Below are 24,017 nucleotides of genomic sequence, written 5' to 3' on the forward strand. Positions count from 1 at the left end.
TGGAATGGAATGGAATCATCCCGAATGGAACGGAATGGAATGCAATGGAATGGAATGGAATCAACAAGAATGGAATGGAATGGAATCGAATGCAATCAACACGAATGGAATGGAACGGAATGGAATGGAATGGAATGGAGTGGAATGGAATCAACCCGAATGGAATGAACTGGAATGTAATGGAATGGAATGGAATCAACCCAAATGTAATGGAAACGAATTAAATGGAATGGAATGGAATGGAATGGAAACAACCCGAGCGGAATGGAATGGAATGGAATGGAATCGACTGGAATGAACCAGAATGGAATGGAATGGAATAGAATGGAATGGAATGGAATGGAATGCAATGGAATGGAATTGAACGGAACGGAATGGAATCAACCGGAATGGAATGGAATGGAATGGGATGAAATCGAATGGACTCCACGCGAATGGAATGCAATGGAATGGAATGGAATGGAATGGAATCAACAAGAATGGAATGGAATGGAATGCAAGGGAATGGAATGGAATGGAAACAACCCTATTGCAATGGAATTGAATGGAATGGAATGGAATGGAATGGAATGGAATGGAATCATCCCAAACGGAATGGAACGCAACGGAATGGAATGGAATGGAATGGAATCAACCCGAACGGAATGAAATCTAATGGAATGAATTGGAATGCAATAAAATTGAATCAACCCGAAAAGAATGGAATGGAATAGAATGGAATGGAACCGAATGAAATTGAATGGAATCGAATGGAATCAACCGGAATGGAATAGAATGGAATATCATAGAATGGAATGGAATGGAATGGATTGGATTGGAATCAACCCGAGTGGAATTGAATGGAATGGAATGGAATGGAATGGAATCATCCCGAATGGAATGGAATGGAAAGGAATGCAATGGAATTGAATCAACAGAAATGCAATGGAAAGGAATGGAATGGACAGGAATCAACCCAAATGGAAGGGAAGGAAATGGAATGGAATGGAAAGGAATGGAATCAAGCCTGATGGAATGGAATGGAATGGAATGGAATGGATTGGAATGGATTCAACCCGAAGGGAATGGAATGGAATGGAATAGAATGGAATCGAACGGAATGGAGTGGAATGGAAGGGAATGGAGTGGAATGGAATGGAATTGAATGGAATGGAATCAACACTAATGGAATGGAAGGGAATTGAAAGGAATGGAATAGAATGAATTGGAATGGAATGGAATGGACTCGAATGGAATCAATCCGAATGGAATGGAATGGAATGGAATGGAACATAATGGAATGGAATGGAATGGAATCGAATTTAATCAACTCTTATGGAATGGAATGGAATGGAATGGAATCGAATGGAATCAAGCGGAATGGAATGTAACGGAATATCATAGAATGGAATGAAATGGAATGGAACGGAATGGAATCAACCCGAGAGGAATTGAATGAAATGGAATGGAATGGAATGGAATCATCCCGAATGGAATGGAATGGAATGGAATGGAATGGAATGGAATGGAATGGAATCATCCCGAATGGAATGGAATGGAATGGAATGGAATGGAATTAACCCAAATGGAATGGAATGGAATGGAATGGAATGGAATGGAATGGAATCCAGCCGAATTCAATGGATTGGAATGGAATGGAACGGAATGGAATGGAATAAACACGAATGGAATGGAATAGAATGGAATGGAATGTAATGTAATGGAATGGAATGGAATGGAAAGGAAAGAAATGGAATGGAATGGAATGGAATGGAATCATCCGGAATGGAATGGAATGGAATGGAATGGAATCAACAGAAATGGAATGGAATGGAATGGAATGGAATGGAATCAACCGAAATGGAATGGAATGGAATGGAATAGAATGGAATGGAATGGAGTCCAACCGAATTGAATGGATTGGAATGGAATGGAACGAAATGGAATGGAATGAACCCTAATGAAATGGAACGGAATGGAATGGAATGGAATGAAATGGAATGGAATCAATCCGAATGGAATGAAATAGAATGGAATGGAATGGAATGGAATAGAATGGAATGGAATGGAAAGGAATGGAATAGAATGGAATGGAATGGAATAGAATTGAATAGAATGGAATTGAATGGAATGGAATGGAATGGAATGGAATGGAATGCAATGGAATGGAATGGAATGGAATGGAATGGAATGGAATGGAATGGAATGGAGTCACCACTAATGGAATGAAATGGAATTGAAAGGAATGGAATAGAATGAATTGGAATGGAATGGAATGGACTCGAATGGAATCAACCCGAATGGAATGGAATGGAATGGAATGGAATGGAATGGAATGGAATGGAATGGAACAGAATGGAAAGGAATGGAATGGAATGGAATTTAATCAACTCTTATGGATTGGAATGGAATGGAATGGAATGGAATGAAATGGAATGGAATGGAATGGAAAGGAACCAACCGAAATGGAATGGAATGGAATGAAATAGAATGGAATGGAATGGAATCCAGCCGAATTTAATGGATTGGAGTGGAATGGGACGGAATGGAATGGAATGAAACCGAATGAAATGGAATGGAATGGAATGGAATCAACCCGAATGGAATGGAATAGAATGGAATGAAACGGAATGCAATGGAACAGAATGGAATGGAATGGAATGGAATTGAATGGAAAGGAATGGAATGGAATGGAATGGAATGGAATGGAAAGGAATGGAATGGAATGGAATGGAATGGAATGGAATGAAATGGCATGGAATGGAATTGATTGGAATCAACACGAATGGCATGTAATGGAATGGAATCAACCCGACTGGAATGGAATGAAATGGAGTGGAATGGAATGGAATCAACCCAAATGGAATGGAATGGAATGGAGTGGAATGGAATGGAATGGAGTGGAATGGAATGGAATGGAATGAAATAAACACGGTTGTAATGGAATGGAATGGAATGGAATGGAATGGAATGGAGTGGAATCTAACCAAATGCAATGGAATGGAATGGAATAAAATGAAATGGAATGGAATGGAATGAAATGGAATGGAATGGAATAAAATGAAATGGAATGGAATGGAATGAAATGGAATGGAATGGAATGAAATGGAATGGAATAAAATGAAATGGAATGGAATGGAATGAAATGGAATGGAATGGAATGAAATGGAATGGAATGGAATGAAATGGAATGGAATGGAATCAACCGGAATGGAATGGAATGGAAAGGAATGGAATGCAATGGAATCGTATGGAATGGAATGTTATGGAATGGAATCAACCAGAATGCAATGGAATGGAAAGGAATGGAATGGAACGGAATGGAACGGAATCAAACCGAATGCAATGGACTGGAATGCAATGAAATAGAATGGAATGGAATGGAATGGAAAGGAATCAACCCAAATGGAATGGAATGGAATGGAATGGAATTAAATGGAGTGGAAAGAATGGAATCAACCCGAATGCAATGGAATGTAATGTAATGGAATTTAATGGAATGGAATGGAATAAACCAGAATGGAATGGAATGGAATGGAATGGAATGGAATGGAATGGAACCAACCGGAATGGAATGGAAGGGAATGAAATGAAACCAACCGGAATGTAATGGAAAGGGACGGAATCGAATGGACTCAACGCTAACGGAATGGAATGAAATGGAATGAAATGGAATCAACCCGAAAGGAATGGAACGGAAAGGAATGGAATGGAATGGAATGGAGTGGAATCGAACGGAAGCAAGCAGAAAGGAATGGAATGGAAAATCATGGAATGGAATGGAATGGAACGGAATGCAATGGAATGGAATTTAATCAACCCGAGGGGAATGGAATGGAATGCCATGGAATGGAATGGAATGGAATCATCCCGAATGGAACGGAATGGAATGCAATGGAATGGAATGGAATCAACAAGAATGGAATGGAATGGAATCGAATGCAATCAACACGAATGGAATGGAACGGAATGGAATGGAATGGAATGGAGTGGAATGGAATCAACCCGAATGGAATGAACTGGAATGTAATGGAATGGAATGGAATCAACCCAAATGTAATGGAAACGAATTAAATGGAATGGAATGGAATGGAATGGAAACAACCCGAGCGGAATGGAATGGAATGGAATGGAATCGACTGGAATGAACCAGAATGGAATGGAATGGAATAGAATGGAATGGAATGGAATGGAATGCAATGGAATGGAATTGAACGGAACGGAATGGAATCAACCGGAATGGAATGGAATGGAATGGGATGAAATCGAATGGACTCCACGCGAATGGAATGCAATGGAATGGAATGGAATGGAATGGAATCAACAAGAATGGAATGGAATGGAATGCAAGGGAATGGAATGGAATGGAAACAACCCTATTGCAATGGAATTGAATGGAATGGAATGGAATGGAATGGAATGGAATGGAATCATCCCAAACGGAATGGAACGCAACGGAATGGAATGGAATGGAATGGAATCAACCCGAACGGAATGAAATCTAATGGAATGAATTGGAATGCAATAAAATTGAATCAACCCGAAAAGAATGGAATGGAATAGAATGGAATGGAACCGAATGAAATTGAATGGAATCGAATGGAATCAACCGGAATGGAATAGAATGGAATATCATAGAATGGAATGGAATGGAATGGATTGGATTGGAATCAACCCGAGTGGAATTGAATGGAATGGAATGGAATGGAATGGAATCATCCCGAATGGAATGGAATGGAAAGGAATGCAATGGAATTGAATCAACAGAAATGCAATGGAAAGGAATGGAATGGACAGGAATCAACCCAAATGGAAGGGAAGGAAATGGAATGGAATGGAAAGGAATGGAATCAAGCCTGATGGAATGGAATGGAATGGAATGGAATGGATTGGAATGGATTCAACCCGAAGGGAATGGAATGGAATGGAATAGAATGGAATCGAACGGAATGGAGTGGAATGGAAGGGAATGGAGTGGAATGGAATGGAATTGAATGGAATGGAATCAACACTAATGGAATGGAAGGGAATTGAAAGGAATGGAATAGAATGAATTGGAATGGAATGGAATGGACTCGAATGGAATCAATCCGAATGGAATGGAATGGAATGGAATGGAACATAATGGAATGGAATGGAATGGAATCGAATTTAATCAACTCTTATGGAATGGAATGGAATGGAATGGAATCGAATGGAATCAAGCGGAATGGAATGTAACGGAATATCATAGAATGGAATGAAATGGAATGGAACGGAATGGAATCAACCCGAGAGGAATTGAATGAAATGGAATGGAATGGAATGGAATCATCCCGAATGGAATGGAATGGAATGGAATGGAATGGAATGGAATGGAATCATCCCGAATGGAATGGAATGGAATGGAATGGAATGGAATTAACCCAAATGGAATGGAATGGAATGGAATGGAATGGAATGGAATGGAATCCAGCCGAATTCAATGGATTGGAATGGAATGGAACGGAATGGAATGGAATAAACACGAATGGAATGGAATAGAATGGAATGGAATGTAATGGAATGGAATGGAATGGAATGGAAAGGAAAGAAATGGAATGGAAAGGAATGGAATGGAATCATCCGGAATGGAATGGAATGGAATGGAATGGAATCAACAGAAATGGAATGGAATGGAATGGAATGGAATGGAATCAACCGAAATGGAATGGAATGGAATGGAATAGAATGGAATGGAATGGAGTCCAACCGAATTGAATGGATTGGAATGGAATGGAACGAAATGGAATGGAATGAACCCTAATGAAATGGAACGGAATGGAATGGAATGGAATGAAATGGAATGGAATCAATCCGAATGGAATGAAATAGAATGGAATGGAATGGAATGGAATAGAATGGAATGGAATGGAAAGGAATGGAATAGAATGGAATGGAATGGAATAGAATTGAATAGAATGGAATTGAATGGAATGGAATGGAATGGAATGGAATGGAATGCAATGGAATGGAATGGAATGGAATGGAATGGAATGGAATGGAGTCACCACTAATGGAATGAAATGGAATTGAAAGGAATGGAATAGAATGAATTGGAATGGAATGGAATGGACTCGAATGGAATCAACCCGAATGGAATGGAATGGAATGGAATGGAATGGAATGGAATGGAATGGAACAGAATGGAAAGGAATGGAATGGAATGGAATTTAATCAACTCTTATGGATTGGAATGGAATGGAATGGAATGGAATGAAATGGAATGGAATGGAATGGAAAGGAACCAACCGAAATGGAATGGAATGGAATGAAATAGAATGGAATGGAATGGAATCCAGCCGAATTGAATGGATTGGAGTGGAATGGGACGGAATGGAATGGAATGAAACCGAATGAAATGGAATGGAATGGAATGGAATCAACCCGAATGGAATGGAATAGAATGGAATGAAACGGAATGCAATGGAACAGAATGGAATGGAATGGAATGGAATTGAATGGAAAGGAATGGAATGGAATGGAATGGAATGGAATGGAAAGGAATGGAATGGAATGGAATGGAATGGAATGGAATGAAATGGCATGGAATGGAATTGATTGGAATCAACACGAATGGCATGTAATGGAATGGAATCAACCCGACTGGAATGGAATGAAATGGAGTGGAATGGAATGGAATCAACCCAAATGGAATGGAATGGAATGGAGTGGAATGGAATGGAATGGAGTGGAATGGAATGGAATGGAATGAAATAAACACGGTTGTAATGGAATGGAATGGAATGGAATGGAATGGAATGGAGTGGAATCTAACCAAATGCAATGGAATGGAATGGAATAAAATGAAATGGAATGGAATGGAATGAAATGGAATGGAATGGAATAAAATGAAATGGAATGGAATGGAATGAAATGGAATGGAATGGAATGAAATGGAATGGAATAAAATGAAATGGAATGGAATGGAATGAAATGGAATGGAATGGAATGAAATGGAATGGAATGGAATGAAATGGAATGGAATGGAATCAACCGGAATGGAATGGAATGGAAAGGAATGGAATGCAATGGAATCGTATGGAATGGAATGTTATGGAATGGAATCAACCAGAATGCAATGGAATGGAAAGGAATGGAATGGAACGGAATGGAACGGAATCAAACCGAATGCAATGGACTGGAATGTAATGAAATAGAATGGAATGGAATGGAATGGAAAGGAATCAACCCAAATGGAATGGAATGGAATGGAATGGAATTAAATGGAGTGGAAAGAATGGAATCAACCCGAATGCAATGGAATGTAATGTAATGGAATTTAATGGAATGGAATGGAATAAACCAGAATGGAATGGAATGGAATGGAATGGAATGGAATGGAATGGAATGGAACCAACCGGAATGGAATGGAAGGGAATGAAATGAAACCAACCGGAATGTAATGGAAAGGGACGGAATCGAATGGACTCAACGCTAACGGAATGGAATGAAATGGAATGAAATGGAATCAACCCGAAAGGAATGGAACGGAAAGGAATGGAATGGAATGGAATGGAGTGGAATCGAACGGAAGCAAGCAGAAAGGAATGGAATGGAAAATCATGGAATGGAATGGAATGGAACGGAATGCAATGGAATGGAATTTAATCAACCCGAGGGGAATGGAATGGAATGCCATGGAATGGAATGGAATGGAATCATCCCGAATGGAACGGAATGGAATGCAATGGAATGGAATGGAATCAACAAGAATGGAATGGAATGGAATCGAATGCAATCAACACGAATGGAATGGAACGGAATGGAATGGAATGGAATGGAGTGGAATGGAATCAACCCGAATGGAATGAACTGGAATGTAATGGAATGGAATGGAATCAACCCAAATGTAATGGAAACGAATTAAATGGAATGGAATGGAATGGAATGGAAACAACCCGAGCGGAATGGAATGGAATGGAATGGAATCGACTGGAATGAACCAGAATGGAATGGAATGGAATAGAATGGAATGGAATGGAATGGAATGCAATGGAATGGAATTGAACGGAACGGAATGGAATCAACCGGAATGGAATGGAATGGAATGGGATGAAATCGAATGGACTCCACGCGAATGGAATGCAATGGAATGGAATGGAATGGAATGGAATCAACAAGAATGGAATGGAATGGAATGCAAGGGAATGGAATGGAATGGAAACAACCCTATTGCAATGGAATTGAATGGAATGGAATGGAATGGAATGGAATGGAATGGAATCATCCCAAACGGAATGGAACGCAACGGAATGGAATGGAATGGAATGGAATCAACCCGAACGGAATGAAATCTAATGGAATGAATTGGAATGCAATAAAATTGAATCAACCCGAAAAGAATGGAATGGAATAGAATGGAATGGAACCGAATGAAATTGAATGGAATCGAATGGAATCAACCGGAATGGAATAGAATGGAATATCATAGAATGGAATGGAATGGAATGGATTGGATTGGAATCAACCCGAGTGGAATTGAATGGAATGGAATGGAATGGAATGGAATCATCCCGAATGGAATGGAATGGAAAGGAATGCAATGGAATTGAATCAACAGAAATGCAATGGAAAGGAATGGAATGGACAGGAATCAACCCAAATGGAAGGGAAGGAAATGGAATGGAATGGAAAGGAATGGAATCAAGCCTGATGGAATGGAATGGAATGGAATGGAATGGATTGGAATGGATTCAACCCGAAGGGAATGGAATGGAATGGAATAGAATGGAATCGAACGGAATGGAGTGGAATGGAAGGGAATGGAGTGGAATGGAATGGAATTGAATGGAATGGAATCAACACTAATGGAATGGAAGGGAATTGAAAGGAATGGAATAGAATGAATTGGAATGGAATGGAATGGACTCGAATGGAATCAATCCGAATGGAATGGAATGGAATGGAATGGAACATAATGGAATGGAATGGAATGGAATCGAATTTAATCAACTCTTATGGAATGGAATGGAATGGAATGGAATCGAATGGAATCAAGCGGAATGGAATGTAACGGAATATCATAGAATGGAATGAAATGGAATGGAACGGAATGGAATCAACCCGAGAGGAATTGAATGAAATGGAATGGAATGGAATGGAATCATCCCGAATGGAATGGAATGGAATGGAATGGAATGGAATGGAATGGAATCATCCCGAATGGAATGGAATGGAATGGAATGGAATGGAATGGAATTAACCCAAATGGAATGGAATGGAATGGAATGGAATGGAATGGAATGGAATCCAGCCGAATTCAATGGATTGGAATGGAATGGAACGGAATGGAATGGAATAAACACGAATGGAATGGAATAGAATGGAATGGAATGTAATGGAATGGAATGGAATGGAATGGAAAGGAAAGAAATGGAATGGAATGGAATGGAATGGAATCATCCGGAATGGAATGGAATGGAATGGAATGGAATCAACAGAAATGGAATGGAATGGAATGGAATGGAATGGAATCAACCGAAATGGAATGGAATGGAATGGAATAGAATGGAATGGAATGGAGTCCAACCGAATTGAATGGATTGGAATGGAATGGAACGAAATGGAATGGAATGAACCCTAATGAAATGGAACGGAATGGAATGGAATGGAATGAAATGGAATGGAATCAATCCGAATGGAATGAAATAGAATGGAATGGAATGGAATGGAATAGAATGGAATGGAATGGAAAGGAATGGAATAGAATGGAATGGAATGGAATAGAATTGAATAGAATGGAATTGAATGGAATGGAATGGAATGGAATGGAATGGAATGCAATGGAATGGAATGGAATGGAATGGAATGGAATGGAATGGAATCACCACTAATGGAATGGAATGGAATTGAAAGGAATGGAATAGAATGAATTGGAATGGAATGGAATGGACTCGAATGGAATCAACCCGAATGGAATGGAATGGAATGGAATGGAATGGAATGGAATGGAATGGAATGGAACAGAATGGAAAGGAATGGAATGGAATGGAATTTAATCAACTCTTATGGATTGGAATGGAATGGAATGGAATGGAATGAAATGGAATGGAATAGAATGGAAAGGAACCAACCGAAATGGAATGGAATGGAATGAAATAGAATGGAATGGAATGGAATCCAGCCGAATTGAATGGATTGGAGTGGAATGGGACGGAATGGAATGGAATGAAACCGAATGAAATGGAATGGAATGGAATGGAATCAACCCGAATGGAATGGAATAGAATGGAATGAAACGGAATGCAATGGAACAGAATGGAATGGAATGGAATGGAATTGAATGGAAAGGAATGGAATGGAATGGAATGGAATGGAAAGGAATGGAATGGAATGGAATGGAATGGAATGGAATGAAATGGCATGGAATGGAATTGATTGGAATCAACACGAATGGCATGTAATGGAATGGAATCAACCCGACTGGAATGGAATGAAATGGAGTGGAATGGAATGGAATCAACCCAAATGGAATGGAATGGAATGGAGTGGAATGGAATGGAATGGAGTGGAATGGAATGGAATGGAATGAAATAAACACGGTTGTAATGTAATGGAATGGAATGGAATGGAATGGAATGGAGTGGAATCTAACCAAATGCAATGGAATGGAATGGAATAAAATGAAATGGAATGGAATGGAATGAAATGGAATGGAATGGAATAAAATGAAATGGAATGCAATGGAATGAAATGGAATGGAATGGAATGAAATGGAATGGAATAAAATGAAATGGAATGGAATGGAATGAAATGGAATGGAATGGAATGAAATGGAATGGAATGGAATGAAATGGAATGGAATGGAATCAACCGGAATGGAATGGAATGGAAAGGAATGGAATGCAATGGAATCGTATGGAATGGAATGTTATGGAATGGAATCAACCAGAATGCAATGGAATGGAAAGGAATGGAATGGAACGGAATGGAACGGAATCAAACCGAATGCAATGGACTGGAATGTAATGAAATGGAATGGAATGGAATGGAATGGAAAGGAATCAACCCAAATGGAATGGAATGGAATGGAATGGAATTAAATGGAGTGGAAAGAATGGAATCAACCCGAATGCAATGGAATGTAATGTAATGGAATTTAATGGAATGGAATGGAATAAACCAGAATGGAATGGAATGGAATGGAATGGAATGGAATGGAATGGAATGGAATAGAACCAACCGGAATGGAATGGAAGGGAATGAAATGAAACCAACCGGAATGTAATGGAAAGGGACGGAATCGAATGGACTCAACGCTAACGGAATGGAATGAAATGGAATGAAATGGAATCAACCCGAAAGGAATGGAACGGAAAGGAATGGAATGGAATGGAATGGAGTGGAATCGAACGGAAGCAAGCAGAAAGGAATGGAATGGAAAATCATGGAATGGAATGGAATGGAACGGAATGCAATGGAATGGAATTTAATCAACCCGAGGGGAATGGAATGGAATGCCATGGAATGGAATGGAATGGAATCATCCCGAATGGAACGGAATGGAATGCAATGGAATGGAATGGAATCAACAAGAATGGAATGGAATGGAATGGAATCGAATGCAATCAACACGAATGGAATGGAACGGAATGGAATGGAATGGAATGGAGTGGAATGGAATCAACCCGAATGGAATGAACTGGAATGTAATGGAAAGGAATGGAATGGAATCAACCCAAATAGAATGGAAACGAATTAAATGGAACGGAATGGAATGGAATCAACCCGAGCGGAATGGAATGGAATGGAATGGAATCGACTGGAATCAACCAGAATGGAATGGAATGGAATAGAATGGAATGGAATGGAATGGAATGCAATGGAATGGAATGGAACGGAACGGAATGGAATCAACCGGAATGGAATGGAATGGAATGGGATGAAATCGAATGGACTCCACGCGAATGGAATGCAATGGAATGGAGTGGAATGGAGTCAACAAGAATGGAATGGAATGGAATGCAAGGGAATGGAATGGAATGGAAACAACCCTATTGCAATGGAATTGAATGGAATGGAATGGAATGGAACGCAACGGAATGGAATGGAATGGAATGGAATCAACCCGAACGGAATGAAATCTAATGGAATGAATTGGAATGCAATAAAATTGAATCAACCAGAAAAGAATGGAATGGAATAGAATGGAATGGAACCGAATGGAATTGAATGGAATCGAATGGAATCAACCGGAATGGAATAGAACGGAATATCATAGAATGGAATGGAATGGAATGGAATGGATTGGAATCAACCCGAGTGGAAATGAATGGAATTGAATGGAATGGAATGGAATCATCCCGAATGGAATGGAATGGAATGGAATGGAATGGAATGGAATGGAATGGAATCAACAGAAATGCAATGGAATGGAATGGAATGGAAAGGAATCAACCCAAATGGAAGGGAAGGAAATGGAATGGAATGGAAAGGAACGGAATCAAGTCTGATGGAATGGAATGGAATGGAATGGATTGGAATGGATTCAACCCGAAGGGAATGGAATGGAATGGAATAGAATGGAATCGAACGGAGTGGAGCGGAATGGAAGGGAATGGAGTGGAATGGAATGGAATTGAATGGAATGGAATCAACACTAATGGAATGGAATGGAATTGAAAAGAATGGAACAGAATGAATTGGAATGGAATGGAATGGACTCGAATGGAATCAATCCGAATGGAATGGAATGGAATGGAACAGAATGGAATGGAATGGAATCGAATCGAATTTAATCAACTCTTATGGAATGGAATGGAATCGAATGGAATCAACCGGAATGGAATGTAACGGAATATCATAGAATGGAATGGAATGGAATGGAACGGAATGGAATCAACCCGAGTGGAATGGAATGGAATGGAATGGAATGGAATGGAATCATCCCGAATGGAATGGAATGGAATGGAATGGAATGGAATGGAATCATCCCAAATGGAATGGAATGGAATGGAATGGAAAGGAATGGAATGGAATGGAATGGAATGGAATGGAATGGAATGGAATGGAAGGGAATTGAATGGAATCATCCCAAACGGAATGGAATTGAATGGAATGGAATGGAATGGAATGGAATGGAATGGAATCCAGCCGAATTCAATGGATTCGAATGGAATGGAACGGAATGGAATGTAATAAACACGAATGGAATGGAATAGAATGGAATGTAATGGAATGGAATGGAATGCAATGGAATGGAATGGAAAGGAAAGGAATGGAATGGAATGGAATGGAATGGAATGGAATCATCCCGAATGGAATGGAATGGAATGGAATGGAATGGAATGGAATGGAATGGAATCATCCCGAATGGAATGGAATGGAATGGAATCAACAGAAATGCAATGGAAAGGAATGGAATGGACAGGAATCAACCCAAATGGAAGGGAAGGAAATGGAATGGAATGGAAAGGAATGGAATCAAGCCTGATGGAATGGAATGGAATGGAATGGAATGGATTGGAATGGATTCAACCCGAAGGGAATGGAATGGAATGGAATAGAATGGAATCGAACGGAATGGAGCGGAATGGAAGGGAATGGAGTGGAATGGAAAGGAATTGAATGGAATGGAATCAACACTAATGGAATGGAATGGAATTGAAAGGAATGGAATAGAATGAATTGGAATGCAATGTAATGGACTCGAATGGAATCAATCCGAATGGAATGGAATGGAATGGAATGGAATGGAATCAAATGGAATCAACCGGAATGGAATGTAACGGAATATCATAGAATGGAATGGAATGGAATGTAACGGAATGGAATCAAACCGAGTGGATTTGAATGGAATGGAATGGAATGGAATCATCCCGAATGGAATGGAATGGAATGGAATGGAATGGAATGGAATCATCCCGAATGGAATGGAATGGAATGGAATGGAATGGAATGGAATGGAATGGAATGGAATGGAATGGAATGGAATGGAATTAACCCAAATGGAATGGAATGGAATGGAATGGAATGGAATGGAATCCAGCCGAATTCAATGGATTGGAATGGAATGGAACGGAATGGAATGGAATAAACACGAATATAATGGAATAGAATGGAATGGAATGTAATGTAATGGAATGGAATGGAAAGGAAAGGAATGGAAGGGAATGGAATGGAATGGAATCATCCGGAATGGAATGGAATGGAATGGAATGGAATGGAATGGAATGGAATCAACCGAAATGGAATGGAATGGAATGAAATAGAATGGAATGGAATGGAATCCAACCGAATTGAATGGATTGGAATGGAATGGAACGAAATGGAATGTAATGAACCCGAATGAAATGGAACGGAATGGAATGGAATGGAATGAAATGGAATGGAATCAATCCGAAAGGAATGAAATAGAATGGAATGGAATGGAATGGAATAGAATGGAATGGAAAGGAATGGAATAGAATGGAATGGAATGGAATATAATTGAATAGAATGGAATTGAATGGAATGGAATGGAATGGCATAAAATGAAATGGAATTGAATGGAATGAAATGGAATGAAATGGAATGCAATGGAATGAAATGGAATGGAATGGAATGAAATGGAATGGAATGGAATCAAGCGGAATGGAATGGAATGGAAAGGAATGGAATGGAATGGAACCGAATGGAATTGAATGTTATGGAAAGGAATCAACCAGAATTGAATGGAATGGAATGGAATGGAAAGGAATGGAATGGAATGGAATGGATTGGAATGGAATGGAATCAAACCGAATGCAATGGACTGGAATGTAATGGAATGGAATGGAATGGAAAGGAATCAACTCAAATGGAATTTAATGGGAAGGAATGGAAGGGATTGGAATGGAATCAACCCGAAACTAATGGAATGTATTGTAATGGAATGGAATGGAATAGAATGGAATGGAATGGAATGGAATGGAATGGAATGGAATGGAACAGAATGGAAAGGAATGGAATGGAATCGAATTTAATCAACTCTTATGGATGGGAATGGAATGGAATGGAATGGAAAGGAACCAACCGAAATGGAATGGAATGGAATCCAGCCGAATTGAATGGATTGGAGTGGAATGGAATGGAATGGAATGGAATGAACCCGAATGAAATGGAATGGAATGGAATGGAATGGAATCAACCCGAATGGAATGGAATAGAAAGGAATGGAACGGAATGGAATGGAACAGAATGGAATGGAATGGAATGGAATGGAATGGAAAGGAATGGAATGGAATGGAATGGAATGAAATGGCATGGAATGGAATTCATTGGAATCAACACGAATGGAATCTAATGGAATGGAATCAACCCGACTGGAAAGGAATGAAATGTAGTGGAATGGAATGGAATCAACCAAAATGGAATGGAATGGAATGGAATTAAATGGAGTGGATAGAATGGAATCAACCCGAATGCAATGGAATGTAATGTAATGGAATTTAATGGAATGGAATGGAATAAACCAGAATGGAATGGAATGGAATGGAATGGAATGGAATGGAATGGAATGGAACCAACCGGAATGGAATGGAAGGGAATGAAATGAAACCAACCGGAATGTAATGGAAAGGGACGGAATCGAATGGACTCAACGCTAACGGAATGGAATGAAATGGAATGAAATGGAATCAACCCGAAAGGAATGGAACGGAAAGGAATGGAATGGAATGGAATGGAGTGGAATCGAACGGAAGCAAGCAGAAAGGAATGGAATGGAAAATCATGGAATGGAATGGAATGGAACGGAATGCAATGGAATGGAATTTAATCAACCCGAGGGGAATGGAATGGAATGCCATGGAATGGAATGGAATGGAATCATCCCGAATGGAACGGAATGGAATGCAATGGAATGGAATGGAATCAACAAGAATGGAATGGAATGGAATCGAATGCAATCAACACGAATGGAATGGAACGGAATGGAATGGAATGGAATGGAGTGGAATGGAATCAACCCGAATGGAATGAACTGGAATGTAATGGAATGGAATGGAATCAACCCAAATGTAATGGAAACGAATTAAATGGAATGGAATGGAATGGAATGGAATCAACCCGAGCGGAATGGAATGGAATGGAATGGAATCGACTGGAATGAACCAGAATGGAATGGAATGGAATAGAATGGAATGGAATGGAATGGAATGCAATGGAATGGAATTGAACGGAACGGAATGGAATCAACCGGAATGGAATGGAATGGAATGGGATGAAATCGAATGGACTCCACGCGAATGGAATGCAATGGAATGGAATGGAATGGAATGGAATCAACAAGAATGGAATGGAATGGAATGCAAGGGAATGGAATGGAATGGAAACAACCCTATTGCAATGGAATTGAATGGAATGGAATGGAATGGAATGGAATGGAATGGAATCATCCCAAACGGAATGGAACGCAACGGAATGGAATGGAATGGAATGGAATCAACCCGAACGGAATGAAATCTAATGGAATGAATTGGAATGCAATAAAATTGAATCAACCCGAAAAGAATGGAATGGAATAGAATGGAATGGAACCGAATGAAATTGAATGGAATCGAATGGAATCAACCGGAATGGAATAGAATGGAATATCATAGAATGGAATGGAATGGAATGGATTGGATTGGAATCAACCCGAGTGGAATTGAATGGAATGGAATGGAATGGAATGGAATCATCCCGAATGGAATGGAATGGAAAGGAATGCAATGGAATTGAATCAACAGAAATGCAATGGAAAGGAATGGAATGGACAGGAATCAACCCAAATGGAAGGGAAGGAAATGGAATGGAATGGAAAGGAATGGAATCAAGCCTGATGGAATGGAATGGAATGGAATGGAATCGATTGGAATGGATTCAACCCGAAGGGAATGGAATGGAATGGAATAGAATGGAATCGAACGGAATGGAGTGGAATGGAAGGGAATGGAGTGGAATGGAATGGAATTGAATGGAATGGAATCAACACTAATGGAATGGAAGGGAATTGAAAGGAATGGAATAGAATGAATTGGAATGGAATGGAATGGACTCGAATGGAATCAATCCGAATGGAATGGAATGGAATGGAATGAAACATAATGGAATGGAATGGAATGGAATCGAATTTAATCAACTCTTATGGAATGGAATGGAATGGAATGGAATCGAATGGAATCAAGCGGAATGGAATGTAACGGAATATCATAGAATGGAATGAAATGGAATGGAACGGAATGGAATCAACCCGAGAGGAATTGAATGAAATGGAATGGAATGGAATGGAATCATCCCGAATGGAATGGAATGGAATGGAATGGAATGGAATGGAATGGAATCATCCCGAATGGAATGGAATGGAATGGAATGGAATGGAATTAACCCAAATGGAATGGAATGGAATGGAATGGAATGGAATGGAATGGAATCCAGCCGAATTCAATGGATTGGAATGGAATGGAACGGAATGGAATGGAATAAACACGAATGGAATGGAATAGAATGGAATGGAATGTAATGGAATGGAATGGAATGGAATGGAAAGGAAAGAAATGGAATGGAATGGAATGGAATGGAATCATCCGGAATGGAATGGAATGGAATGGAATGGAATCAACAGAAATGGAATGGAATGGAATGGAATGGAATGGAATCAACCGAAATGGAATGGAATGGAATGGAATAGAATGGAATGGAATGGAGTCCAACCGAATTGAATGGATTGGAATGGAATGGAACGAAATGGAATGGAATGAACCCTAATGAAATGGAACGGAATGGAATGGAATGGAATGAAATGGAATGGAATCAATCCGAATGGAATGAAATAGAATGGAATGGAATGGAATGGAATAGAATGGAATGGAATGGAAAGGAATGGAATAGAATGGAATGGAATGGAATAGAATTGAATAGAATGGAATTGAATGGAATGGAATGGAATGGAATGGAATGGAATGCAATGGAATGGAATGGAATGGAATGGAATGGAATGGAATGGAATGGAGTCACCACTAATGGAATGAAATGGAATTGAAAGGAATGGAATAGAATGAATTGGAATGGAATGGAATGGACTCGAATGGAATCAACCCGAATGGAATGGAATGGAATGGAATGGAATGGAATGGAATGGAATGGAATGGAACAGAATGGAAAGGAATGGAATGGAATGGAATTTAATCAACTCTTATGGATTGGAATGGAATGGAATGGAATGGAATGAAATGGAATGGAATGGAATGGAAAGGAACCAACCGAAATGGAATGGAATGGAATGAAATAGAATGGAATGGAATGGAATCCAGCCGAATTGAATGGATTGGAGTGGAATGGGACGGAATGGAATGGAATGAAACCGAATGAAATGGAATGGAATGGAATGGAATCAACCCGAATGGAATGGAATAGAATGGAATGAAACGGAATGCAATGGAACAGAATGGAATGGAATGGAATGGAATTGAATGGAAAGGAATGGAATGGAATGGAATGGAATGGAATGGAAAGGAATGGAATGGAATGGAATGGAATGGAATGGAATGAAATGGCATGGAATGGAATTGATTGGAATCAACACGAATGGCATGTAATGGAATGGAATCAACCCGACTGGAATGGAATGAAATGGAGTGGAATGGAATGGAATCAACCCAAATGGAATGGAATGGAATGGAGTGGAATGGAATGGAATGGAGTGGAATGGAATGGAATGGAATGAAATAAACACGGTTGTAATGGAATGGAATGGAATGGAATGGAATGGAATGGAGTGGAATCTAACCAAATGCAATGGAATGGAATGGAATAAAATGAAATGGAATGGAATGGAATGAAATGGAATGGAATGGAATAAAATGAAATGGAATGGAATGGAATGAAATGGAATGGAATGGAATGAAATGGAATGGAATAAAATGAAATGGAATGGAATGGAATGAAATGGAATGGAATGGAATGAAATGGAATGGAATGGAATGAAATGGAATGGAATGGAATCAACCGGAATGGAATGGAATGGAAAGGAATGGAATGCAATGGAATCGTATGGAATGGAATGTTATGGAATGGAATCAACCAGAATGCAATGGAATGGAAAGGAATGGAATGGAACGGAATGGAACGGAATCAAACCGAATGCAATGGACTGGAATGTAATGAAATGGAATGGAATGGAATGGAATGGAAAGGAATCAACCCAAATGGAATGGAATGGAATGGAATGGAATTAAATGGAGTGGAAAGAATGGAATCAACCCGAATGCAATGGAATGTAATGTAATGGAATTTAATGGAATGGAATGGAATAAACCAGAATGGAATGGAATGGAATGGAATGGAATGGAATGGAATGGAATGGAATGGAACCAACCGGAATGGAATGGAAGGGAATGAAATGAAACCAACCGGAATGTAATGGAAAGGGACGGAATCGAATGGACTCAACGCTAACGGAATGGAATGAAATGGAATGAAATGGAATCAACCCGAAAGGAATGGAACGGAAAGGAATGGAATGGAATGGAATGGAGTGGAATCGAACGGAAGCAAGCAGAAAGGAATGGAATGGAAAATCATGGAATGGAATGGAATGGAACGGAATGCAATGGAATGGAATTTAATCAACCCGAGGGGAATGGAATGGAATGCCATGGAATGGAATGGAATGGAATCATCCCGAATGGAACGGAATGGAATGCAATGGAATGGAATGGAATCAACAAGAATGGAATGGAATGGAATGGAATCGAATGCAATCAACACGAATGGAATGGAACGGAATGGAATGGAATGGAATGGAGTGGAATGGAATCAACCCGAATGGAATGAACTGGAATGTAATGGAAAGGAATGGAATGGAATCAACCCAAATAGAATGGAAACGAATTAAATGGAACGGAATGGAATGGAATCAACCCGAGCGGAATGGAATGGAATGGAATGGAATCGACTGGAATCAACCAGAATGGAATGGAATGGAATAGAATGGAATGGAATGGAATGGAATGCAATGGAATGGAATGGAACGGAACGGAATGGAATCAACCGGAATGGAATGGAATGGAATGGGATGAAATCGAATGGACTCCACGCGAATGGAATGCAATGGAATGGAGTGGAATGGAGTCAACAAGAATGGAATGGAATGGAATGCAAGGGAATGGAATGGAATGGAAACAACCCTATTGCAATGGAATTGAATGGAATGGAATGGAATGGAACGCAACGGAATGGAATGGAATGGAATGGAATCAACCCGAACGGAATGAAATCTAATGGAATGAATTGGAATGCAATAAAATTGAATCAACCAGAAAAGAATGGAATGGAATAGAATGGAATGGAACCGAATGGAATTGAATGGAATCGAATGGAATCAACCGGAATGGAATAGAACGGAATATCATAGAATGGAATGGAATGGAATGGAATGGATTGGAATCAACCCGAGTGGAAATGAATGGAATTGAATGGAATGGAATGGAATCATCCCGAATGGAATGGAATGGAATGGAATGGAATGGAATGGAATGGAATGGAATGGAATCAACAGAAATGCAATGGAATGGAATGGAATGGAAAGGAATCAACCCAAATGGAAGGGAAGGAAATGGAATGGAATGGAAAGGAATGGAATCAAGTCTGATGGAATGGAATGGAATGGAATGGATTGGAATGGATTCAACCCGAAGGGAATGGAATGGAATGGAATAGAATGGAATCGAACGGAGTGGAGCGGAATGGAAGGGAATGGAGTGGAATGGAATGGAATTGAATGGAATGGAATCAACACTAATGGAATGGAATGGAATTGAAAAGAATGGAACAGAATGAATTGGAATGGAATGGAATGGACTCGAATGGAATCAATCCGAATGGAATGGAATGGAATGGAACAGAATGGAATGGAATGGAATCGAATCGAATTTAATCAACTCTTATGGAATGGAATGGAATGGAATCGAATGGAATCAACCGGAATGGAATGTAACGGAATATCATAGAATGGAATGGAATGGAATGGAACGGAATGGAATCAACCCGAGTGGAATGGAATGGAATGGAATGGAATGGAATGGAATCATCCCGAATGGAATGGAATGGAATGGAATGGAATGGAATGGAATCATCCCAAATGGAATGGAATGGAATGGAATGGAAAGGAATGGAATGGAATGGAATGGGATGGAATGGAATGGAATGGAATGGAATTAACCCAAATGGAATGGAATTGAATGGAATGGAATGGAATGGAATGGAATGGAATGGAATCCAGCCGAATTCAATGGATTCGAATGGAATGGAACGGAATGGAATGTAATAAACACGAATGGAATGGAATAGAATGGAATGTAATGGAATGGAATGGAATGCAATGGAATGGAATGGAAAGGAAAGGAATGGAATGGAATGGAATGGAATGGAATCATCCCGAATGGAATGGAATGGAATGGAATGGAATGGAATGGAATGGAATCATCCCGAATGGAATGGAATGGAATGGAATCAACAGAAATGCAATGGAAAGGAATGGAATGGACAGGAATCAACCCAAATGGAAGGGAAGGAAATGGAATGGAATGGAAAGGAATGGAATCAAGCCTGATGGAATGGAATGGAATGGAATGGAATGGATTGGAATGGATTCAACCCGAAGGGAATGGAATGGAATGGAATAGAATGGAATCGAACGGAATGGAGCGGAATGGAAGGGAATGGAGTGGAATGGAAAGGAATTGAATGGAATGGAATCAACACTAATGGAATGGAATGGAATTGAAAGGAATGGAATAGAATGAATTGGAATGCAATGTAATGGACTCGAATGGAATCAATCCGAATGGAATGGAATGGAATGGAATGGAATGGAATGGAATCAAATGGAATCAACCGGAATGGAATGTAACGGAATATCATAGAATGGAATGGAATGGAATGTAACGGAATGGAATCAAACCGAGTGGATTTGAATGGAATGGAATGGAATGGAATCATCCCGAATGGAATGGAATGGAATGGAATGGAATGGAATGGAATCATCCCGAATGGAATGGAATGGAATGGAATGGAATGGAATGGAATGGAATGGAATGGAATTAACCCAAATGGAATGGAATGGAATGGAATGGAATGGAATGGAATGGAATCCAGCCGAATTCAATGGATTGGAATGGAATGGAACGGAATGGAATGGAATAAACACGAATATAATGGAATAGAATGGAATGGAATGTAATGTAATGGAATGGAATGGAAAGGAAAGGAATGGAAGGGAATGGAATGGAATGGAATCATCCGGAATGGAATGGAATGGAATGGAATGGAATGGAATGGAATGGAATCAACCGAAATGGAATGGAATGGAATGAAATAGAATGGAATTGAATGGAATCCAACCGAATTGAATGGATTGGAATGGAATGGAACGAAATGGAATGTAATGAACCCGAATGAAATGGAACGGAATGGAATGGAATGGAATGAAATGGAATGGAATCAATCCGAAAGGAATGAAATAGAATGGAATGGAATGGAATGGAATAGAATGGAATGGAAAGGAATGGAATAGAATGGAATGGAATGGAATATAATTGAATAGAATGGAATTGAATGGAATGGAATGGAATGGCATAAAATGAAATGGAATTGAATGGAATGAAATGGAATGAAATGGAATGCAATGGAATGAAATGGAATGGAATGGAATGAAATGGAATGGAATGGAATCAAGCGGAATGGAATGGAATGGAAAGGAATGGAATGGAATGGAACCGAATGGAATTGAATGTTATGGAAAGGAATCAACCAGAATTGAATGGAATGGAATGGAATGGAAAGGAATGGAATGGAATGGAATGGATTGGAATGGAATGGAATCAAACCGAATGCAATGGACTGGAATGTAATGGAATGGAATGGAATGGAAAGGAATCAACTCAAATGGAATTTAATGGGAAGGAATGGAAGGGATTGGAATGGAATCAACCCGAAACTAATGGAATGTATTGTAATGGAATGGAATGGAATAGAATGGAATGGAATGGAATGGAATGGAATGGAATGGAATGGAACAGAATGGAAAGGAATGGAATGGAATCGAATTTAATCAACTCTTATGGATGGGAATGGAATGGAATGGAATGGAAAGGAACCAACCGAAATGGAATGGAATGGAATCCAGCCGAATTGAATGGATTGGAGTGGAATGGAATGGAATGGAATGGAATGAACCCGAATGAAATTGAATGGAATGGAATGGAATGGAATCAACCCGAATGGAATGGAATAGAAAGGAATGGAACGGAATGGAATGGAACAGAATGGAATGGAATGGAATGGAATGGAATGGAAAGGAATGGAATGGAATGGAATGGAATGAAATGGCATGGAATGGAATTCATTGGAATCAACACGAATGGAATCTAATGGAATGGAATCAACCCGACTGGAAAGGAATGAAATGTAGTGGAATGGAATGGAATCAACCAAAATGGAATGGAATGGAATGGAATTAAATGGAGTGGATAGAATGGAATCAACCCGAATGCAATGGAATGTAATGTAATGGAATTTAATGGAATGGAATGGAATAAACCAGAATGGAATGGAATGGAATGGAATGGAATGGAATGGAATGGAATGGAATGGAACCAACCGGAATGGAATGGAAGGGAATGAAATGAAACCAACCGGAATGTAATGGAAAGGGACGGAATCGAATGGACTCAACGCTAACGGAATGGAATGAAATGGAATGAAATGGAATCAACCCGAAAGGAATGGAACGGAAAGGAATGGAATGGAATGGAATGGAGTGGAATCGAACGGAAGCAAGCAGAAAGGAATGGAATGGAAAATCATGGAATGGAATGGAATGGAACGGAATGCAATGGAATGGAATTTAATCAACCCGAGGGGAATGGAATGGAATGCCATGGAATGGAATGGAATGGAATCATCCCGAATGGAACGGAATGGAATGCAATGGAATGGAATGGAATCAACAAGAATGGAATGGAATGGAATCGAATGCAATCAACACGAATGGAATGGAACGGAATGGAATGGAATGG

This window comes from Pan paniscus, chromosome 19 (assembly GCF_029289425.2).
Source record: "Pan paniscus chromosome 19, NHGRI_mPanPan1-v2.0_pri, whole genome shotgun sequence".
Taxonomy (NCBI): domain Eukaryota; kingdom Metazoa; phylum Chordata; class Mammalia; order Primates; family Hominidae; genus Pan; species Pan paniscus.